The 8,094-nt window shown below is 38.3% G+C and overlaps 1 protein-coding gene, 1 long non-coding RNA gene and 2 other non-coding genes across 26 annotated transcripts in view; 2 read left to right on the top strand and 2 right to left on the bottom strand.

Moving 5' to 3' along the window:
- Positions 1–8,094, bottom strand: part of LOC127531987 (gastrula zinc finger protein XlCGF8.2DB-like) — a 387,969-nt gene that overhangs the window by 367,769 nt on the left and 12,106 nt on the right. The window lies entirely within an intron of this gene.
- Positions 5,294–6,853, top strand: LOC127532093 (uncharacterized). The gene is made up of 2 exons (XR_007939347.1): positions 5,294–6,025; positions 6,467–6,853. It is a non-coding gene; the product is annotated as an uncharacterized LOC127532093 (long non-coding RNA).
- Positions 5,328–5,399, bottom strand: trnag-ucc (transfer RNA glycine (anticodon UCC)). The gene has a single exon. It is a non-coding gene; the product is annotated as a tRNA-Gly (tRNA).
- On the top strand, positions 6,204–6,285 carry trnas-aga (transfer RNA serine (anticodon AGA)). The gene has a single exon. It is a non-coding gene; the product is annotated as a tRNA-Ser (tRNA).

Here is an 8,094-nt window from a genome sequence, read left to right as displayed (position 1 = left end):
ACCCACAGATTATAGGTTGCTGTTTCAGTCTGGCTCTCCTGGAGCTTTTTGGTGTGAAAATTCCTCAGAGTCATTCTCAGGTCGTTTCAGATGCATCCCACCCATGCAGTCACACTGACTCGTGGATTACCATTTTCTTTGTGAGGCTAATTGCATTATTGTGGCTTTTTAAAAATCCAGTAGGTGGTGTGTGAGCCGGTGAATGAATGTACAATCACTTATGGATGAGATTTATTTCTTCACATGTAAATGAAATGCTTCGTTTTCACCGTCTGCTGTGAAGTTTCCACAGTCTGGATGGGACACTTTAAATCATTTCACGGTGAGAATTGATTAGGTGTGGATTTTTATTAGCATTTGTAATAAATGTAATCTCAGTATTATCCTGCAGTGGCCTCAGGTTATTTCCTGATATCGCAGACTTCATGCCAGAAATATCATTAATTGGTGACTGATGTGCCATTTCTCAAAAGCTGAGTGAACAAAGATAATGCTGCAAAGTCCCTTCTATTGCTGATGTCATCTTTGAAATTAGACCAGGCCCATGTAACCTAACACCTTGGTGGGAATGGCACTCATCAAGCCGATTGTTTCTGCTCACATAACAGTTTCTTGTGTGAGATAGAGTATGGCCTGGCTGCAGAGAGAACAACAAGGCCTTAAAAGCGTGGGATGAGACATCGACTGTCAACCCTCGGTTTGTCAGATTCTTAACCAGATTCGGCTCAAGCAGCGCCAAAGTTGACGAGAATGAACATATGTAAACAGCAGTGTGTACGTGTGGTGGCTTCCAGTAAGATATGGTTTCTGATATCACATCATCCCAGACTTAATATTCAGACTATTAGTCAGGATGTGATGAGCTGAGCTGTGCCTGCTGATTCATGTAGCAGCTTCTGAATAGGCAGCATAAATGTTATGGCACAGAGGATGTGAGTCAGGACAGAGAGAATCCAGTTCACTGGGCCATTACTGCAGCTGAAAGGAAGAGGAGGAAGTTGGTTTGAAGATTTGTCACCATAAGATCTCTCTGTTTTAGAAAGGGGGTGGGTTCCTCTCAGGAATGTGAAAAGACCTGGGTGTTGGGAAGGTTTTTCCCCTATAAATAAGACTAACTAGTCACAAGATTCAGTGTTTGAGGGACAGCTAGTTCTATAGTATGGACGCACAGAAGGCACAATGTTAATGTTCTGTTTGGATCACTTCATGTATTACATTAAGGTGATAGTTTTAAAAGTTCAGTTAAAAAACCTTTAAAATCTGTATGTTTTTTAAAGTAAAATAACAGCAAATATCTGTAATTTTTTAGTTTGAAATAAAAGTGCATTTTTACATTCACACATTATATAATAATAAATTATTATTTGTATAAAATATCATTTTTTGTGTGTTTCTCTTTACAATCAACATGTAAATTAATACTTTTTTCTAGGATTTTACTGGAAATTATTGGTAGTTTAACAAAAAAAGTGAAGTTATGTAAAACAGTTTTAGAATATGTAGAATGTTTTTATTTTACAATTTAAAAATTGTGTAAGATAATAAAATCTTACATTTTTAGGATTTGGATATCTTTAAAATGTTGTTTGTTTGTAGTTTTTGTGTGTTTTGTTGATTTCAATCATTTAATTCAGTAGGTACTATTTTACAGCCAAATGTTATAAAAGGACAAATCACAATTTTAAAAAAAACAGACTTTTGATGTGGACATTTTGCGCAGCCTGTTTTTCACAGTTAATATGTGAATTTTAAAAATAAATCAGGGATTTTTCCTAGTTATTATTTGTAATTCTGTAAAATGATTAACTATTGCAGTTTTTAAAAAGTTTTTAAAATGTTTTTTTTTCAGTATATGGAATACTGGCTAATATGAAAACCAAAAATAGTGCAAAAACTTCCAGTCTTCACCATAGTTATTATTGAAAACCAGCATTATGAACTAAAGTGGTTGTTCAGGGGCTAAATCTGCATCATGCATGTGCTGAGCCACAGGTTTGTGCAGAGCAACAGGTCAATCAGAAAGCGACCCTCTTCTCTTTGTTGTCCCTCATCCTCCCAACATGCTCTGGTTGGTTCCTTATTTCACTTCAAATCTTTTGACTGCATCTAAAGTTCTGCTTAAAGCTCATTTGGGGCAGTTGTCCTACTCAGGCACTCATCAGCGGTGCTGGGAGGTGATACATCCATCTGCGCCTGTGACGGCCGCTAATCCTTGACAACTGTGCCCCTCTGGCACCGTATCCGTTGCACTGCTGCTTGTGTGATACAATAGGCTCCCATCCTTTGTCCTTGAAATTGTTTGAATTAGCACAACGGCGGGGGCTGGGGTTGCAAACATCAGAGTTACTCAAAAGGATTGACAAAATCACATGAGCATGATAGCTTGGAGGTGGTAGACGTGTTTGACAGATAATCAGCAGTAAAATCGACACAAGTGACAGATATAGAATCAGTGCAGCCCTTTGAATGAGTCTAACTTTGGACCTCTGCTAGTGTGCTGTGCAGCACAGTGGGCAATGTTTGATCAGTGGTTTATGTCAGAACTGATCCCCTGTAGAAGATGGACTGATAGTGTGTTTTTAAGGGATCACTTCTATTAAAATCTGGCCTAAGTTGCCTTATACCTTTATACCTTATTTACCTTTATGAAACATGTTTGCACTTTTATTCAAATCAAAATCAAATTAAATCAAGCTTTATTGTCATTTAGCTGTAAATACAGCAGAAGTGCACACAAGATGAGCGAATGTTTCTTCAGGATCCAGTTTGAAACAATTAAACTTTACAGTAGAGAAAAAAAACTTCACTTAATTTTAGTTCATGTTTTTCTACTTCATTTATCTTTAACATGCTAATTTTTCACAGACAGAGCTATACAATGCGGTACTACACTATAAACATTTACAAAATGAACATTTAGTGAAAGCTTTGTGTTGGTGCACAATGTTGTATTATATTACACCACTAACATATCATTCTGGGACATTAATGTTCATGCTTTTAATCTTGTTACTGCTTTAGAACTGCTAACTGCCTGATTTACTCTAAAGAAGCTTGTGTCTACATTTATTCACTTAATTTAAAGTCATTTTTTCTATTCCATTTATCTAGTGAATCCTTTTTAATAAGTCCTTAAAATGTGTTGTACTGTTTACCATTGATTTCATTCTTTTATTTCAACTTTTTTTAAAAATAGATTTATAAACCTATTGTATTTTGACTGATGCACAACAACACAACAAGCCCTCAAAACAAATTTTTCACTTCCAGCACTCATTGCAAAACTCTCAAACCTGTTGTGCTTGCTGATCCATGATCCACTGAACAAATGCTAAGTAGGTGTGTGTGGCTGCATGTATGAGTGTGTGAGCTTAGATAAGCCACATGCAATCACTCGTCCCACCACCAAACTTGCAACATGTCCTAGTTGGACCTTCCAGCAGCTGCCCAGCCCTGCAGCAAGAGGTGACTAGAAGAAAAGTCTTTACGTGATCCTAGATCCAAGCAGATCATGTGACCTCTAAAACGCTGCTATAATCCAATGTCCAAGTCTGTTGTGCAGGTCACTTTGTCTTGGTAAGTTAAATCTAGGAATTTCTGTGCCATGCCGGTCAAAGCATTAGCAGCAGTTCTTGACAGGGAGAAGAAGTGGTTGACATTTGGAGCAACATTTGCCAGACAGCTCCACGGTATGTTTCTATGGATTGAAATGGAGGTAAAGTAAACTTAGATTAGCCATTTATGTAAATGCTCACACCCACTTCCAAATTCAGCTCTCCCAAGTCAAATACCCATCCCCCTCATGTTCTCCTCCTCCTCCTGTCCTTACCCCAGGGGTGTCCAAACTTTTGTCACTGAGGGCCACATACATAAAATATAGGAGGGGCTGGGCCACTTACTAGAAATTAAGTATATAGCCTTAACTTTAGTCTATTAAAGTTAGAATAATCATCTAAAAGTGGTCAAATATGTTATATTGTTGAATATAATTAAAGACAAAACTGCCTTCATCACATCTTTCCATAAATGGATCTTTATTGATTTAGTCAGAAAAAGCTTTAGTCGCTCATTCTCAGAACAGCAGCCTCAGAGAATTAAAGAGCACAAATAAATAGAATGCACCTTTTCTCTCAGAACACTGTCTATGCCTCACCTTTCTGTCTGTCCTGTGTTTGTTTTATGTTTCACTTGGGTGTGCACAGCCCTCAATGGCATAATGTAGGAAACAGCTTGAAATAAACATGATAGGTTAATTTGCCATGAGGGCAGGTGATGGTCACAGTCACAAAGAAGAAAAAATTGCATGAAGCTTAAGTAATGACGCCATGGTTTGTTGGTGTCATTTTTGAGCGGATTTGCAGACAAAAAAAAAAAGGAAAGCAGCCTCAGATTTATTCTTAGACAGAAGATTTACAGTCGAGAAAAAATACTAAAGGGGACAATGGGACAGGTAAATTTCAAGCTTGTTATTTAAGTTGCAACACACCTATTAACGTTAGTTTGAAACGGTTAACATTAACAGACTGAACTGGACTTAATAACAGGAGTGCATATAATTTTAGTAAGTTATTCTAGTGAGTATCAGCTGTGCTGGGTATGTAAATCGGGCCATCCAGCTGCGGTGCTGATCCGACGCCACTCGTGCCAAAAATCCGGACAAATGTCACTTGATCAAGGAGCAAATCTGCATCACATGAGATCAGCTGACTTTGGGTGTGCAGTGTGTGCGCTGTGCACAGCGGTGTGGGAACGACCTGCTTCACCTGCTGCCTCCGTGACCCGGCCCCGGATAAGTGGAAGAAAATGGATGGATAGATGGAGAACAGAAATTAGTACCACAGGAGTTCTCATGGCCAAGTGGTTAAGGTGATGGACTAGAAATTCACTGGGGTCTCCCCATGCAGGTTTGAAAACATTGAACTGTTTTCTGCTGTGGCAGTAAGACATAGGTTGAAAATCCCCTCCAAACAGTTAATCCTGGCCATCTATGAAATTAGAAGAGATGATGATATTTAACTGATGATCTTATTATGAGCAAGTCTGAATATCATGTCAGTTCTGCAAAGTCATTCACCTTCTATGTACAGGATGTGAGTGATGGCTTCAATTGTTACACGTTTCCTTCTACAGTGCATGTTTGAGGCCCCAGCTTCAGACTATGACATGCCCATCAGTTTCTTTCTCCAAGACACAAAGATCAACCTTCAGACTGAGAAACAGAAACATTACAGAATATGATACTATTCACATTCTGTGACAAAGTGTTTAGTTGTGTCTGTTAAACCGTCACAAACACTAAGCACACAACACTTCATGACCAGCACACATGCGATGGCCGGGAATCGAACCCGGGTCAACTGCTTGGAAGGCAGCTATGCTCACCACTATACCACCATCGCTATGAAATGGACTGTTTTTGTGTGCTCTCAGGAGTTCAAACGGATAAGAGAAGTAGGTGCAGAGAAAAGGGAGGAAATGAACATCAGCCAGAAGCCCTGATCTCTGTCACGACACACAACATCTTAGTATTTTCTACAGCAAAACAACCTGATGAAAATGAAACTAAATCTTGAATCATTCTGGAAGCAACTTCCACATAATGGGAAAGTGATATTGATGAGCCTATTGATTCCACATTCCCATGGTCTGCAGTCTTTTTTTGATAACTTTCTTTTCAGACTTTGGCTAGAGTCATTTTGTTGTTTATAGCCTGTATTATATTTTGAACTGCTGGTATTGATTTCAGATTATCCTTTGGTGCACTGCAATTATACAGGGCAAACTAACTTTATTTTGTTCTGTTGTTGTGTTATAACTTAGTACTGTGTTTGATGATCTCTGTCAGATGAGAAGATGAGGTGGAGGACAGTGGAGGAAGTTCCATGGTGTAATGGTCATCACTCTGGGCTCTGGATCCTGGTGTCCCTGGACTTAATGGAGATGATAGGGGATGAAAAGTTGTGTGCATTTTTCTGACCACCAAGCCTGTCCTCCAGTACCCACCAACTTTAACCTCCACCAACAGGTGAGCAGAGACTCTGCTGACCTCAGGAGAGCTGCACGGAGCAACAGGGAGAGACGGAGCTCCAATATTTAAGTGATTAGATAAATGTGTAAAGCAAGGGTGGGAACACGACAGATGTTTGTATGTGAAGCCAAATTTTGCGCTTTCATCACACAGAACAGAAAGCAGGAGCACAGGAGTTGTCATGGCCGAGCGGTTAAGGCGATGGACTAGAAATCCATTGGGGTCTCCCTGCGCAGGTTCAAATCCTGCTGACAACATTCGACTCTTTTCTGCAGTGGCAATCTATGAAATAAGAAGAGATGATGTTTAACTGATGATCTCATAATAAGCGTGTGAGAAAGTCCTGATTTGAATATCATGTCATTTCTGCACAGGCACTCCCCTTTGATATAGAGGATGTGAGTGATGGTTTCAATTGTCATATGTTTCCTCCTACAGTGCATGTATGAGGCCCCAGCTTCAGACTCTGACATCTCCATCAGTGTACTTCTTCAACAATTTAAACCCACCAGGACTATCCAGATTACATTTAACTCTGTAAATAAACATTTTTCAGCCTATTCAATGTTATAAATGTTCTGCTTGGCCGTTAAAGGAGGTTTTCCTCACATTTTGGTGTATTTTAACCCTTCCATGGTCTAAATTCTTTGAACAGATCTTGTGCTGTAATCAATGTCTCACTGAGTTTTTATTTTCATTGCAGTGGTTGATTTTTCCTGAACAAGATCAATGATTTTTTAATACGTCTTTCTCCACTTTTATTTGCTCTACCTGTGGGTTTCAACTATTATAACTTTTTTCATTTAATAAATGACTGATAACACACTTTGATCTTCATGTTTGTTTGCTTATTTGTTGAAAAGTGGAATTTAATTTTCCATGTTGGATAATCACAGCTTTTTTTATTTGGACAATGTTTATCCTCTTCCATGGCAAAAATGAATTGTTAAAATGAAAATAGAAAAAAAGATCTTTTGTAAAGCAGTAAAACTAATGTTTTTATTTTTGTTCTGATCTTTTTCTTGCCATTTTCAATTATATTCAATTAAAATATGCCCTGAAAGCAAATATAAAGAACTACAAAGACTGGAACAAAAAAATACTTATTTTTTGTCGTGAAGACTCAGAAACAAAACTTCAAAAATAATATTTTGTGTTTTAATTTATATCTGTTCTTATTATCACAGTCAGTGACCGAGTAAAACATGAACAATATAAAGTTATAACTTGAACTTCTTTCAAACTGATTTTTCTCTGAACAATAAAAATAAAGTGTGAGGTCAAAGTGTGACGGTTAGATCAACATAAACTACTAATATCCTGTTTAAACGCTATAGAAGCGTCAGAGCAGCAGATTGTAAAGTCTGGTCCAGATAAGGAGCTCTACAGTGAGGCTGACCGTCCATCATAGCTGTCTAACCTGGACCTCACATCTCTGAAACCGTTGGAGCTCATTTTTAATCAGCTTCATCTGGATAAACTGACCACACATTGGACGTTTTTACAACCACTTTCTCACCTCAAATCATCTGAAAACTACATTTTGTGTCACAATAACAGCAGTATTCCCAAAATACTTGTGTTTCCTCTGAAAGTTTCCTCCTGGATCTTTGCTGCTGGTCTAAATGCATTCTGGGTTATTTGGTTCCAAATCCTCACTCGTCTGGTCTGATGATCCTCCATAATGTGGGCGGAGCCAGAACACATCCAGGTATTTCATTGGTTCTGGATCAGATGCTGCTTTGAACTGGATCAGTACTTGGTCTCTGACTGATAATGTTTAATAAGAACACCAGAACTTAAAGGGGAACTTCTGTTTATTTCAACCTGAGGTCTGTTTTCATTTGTCATTTTTCATTTAGCTCCTGTTAGCACTTTATTTATCCCATTGTGTGGTTTCCAGACTTTATGCTAAGCTAACTGGCTGCTGGCTGTAGATATGTGCTGTCAGTCTCATCTGTGAAACATTAGCATTACATTTTTTTTAAAGATTGCTTAAGCACGGTTTTGAAAACAGGGCTCAGAATTTCAGATCACTACACACAATTAACACAACCACACACACA

The sequence above is a fragment of the Acanthochromis polyacanthus genome, chromosome 22 (genome assembly GCF_021347895.1).
Source record: "Acanthochromis polyacanthus isolate Apoly-LR-REF ecotype Palm Island chromosome 22, KAUST_Apoly_ChrSc, whole genome shotgun sequence".
NCBI classification, from domain to species: Eukaryota; Metazoa; Chordata; class Actinopteri; family Pomacentridae; genus Acanthochromis; species Acanthochromis polyacanthus.
Note: the sequence above shows the minus strand (reverse complement) of the source record. Positions and strands in the feature narration are given on the sequence as shown.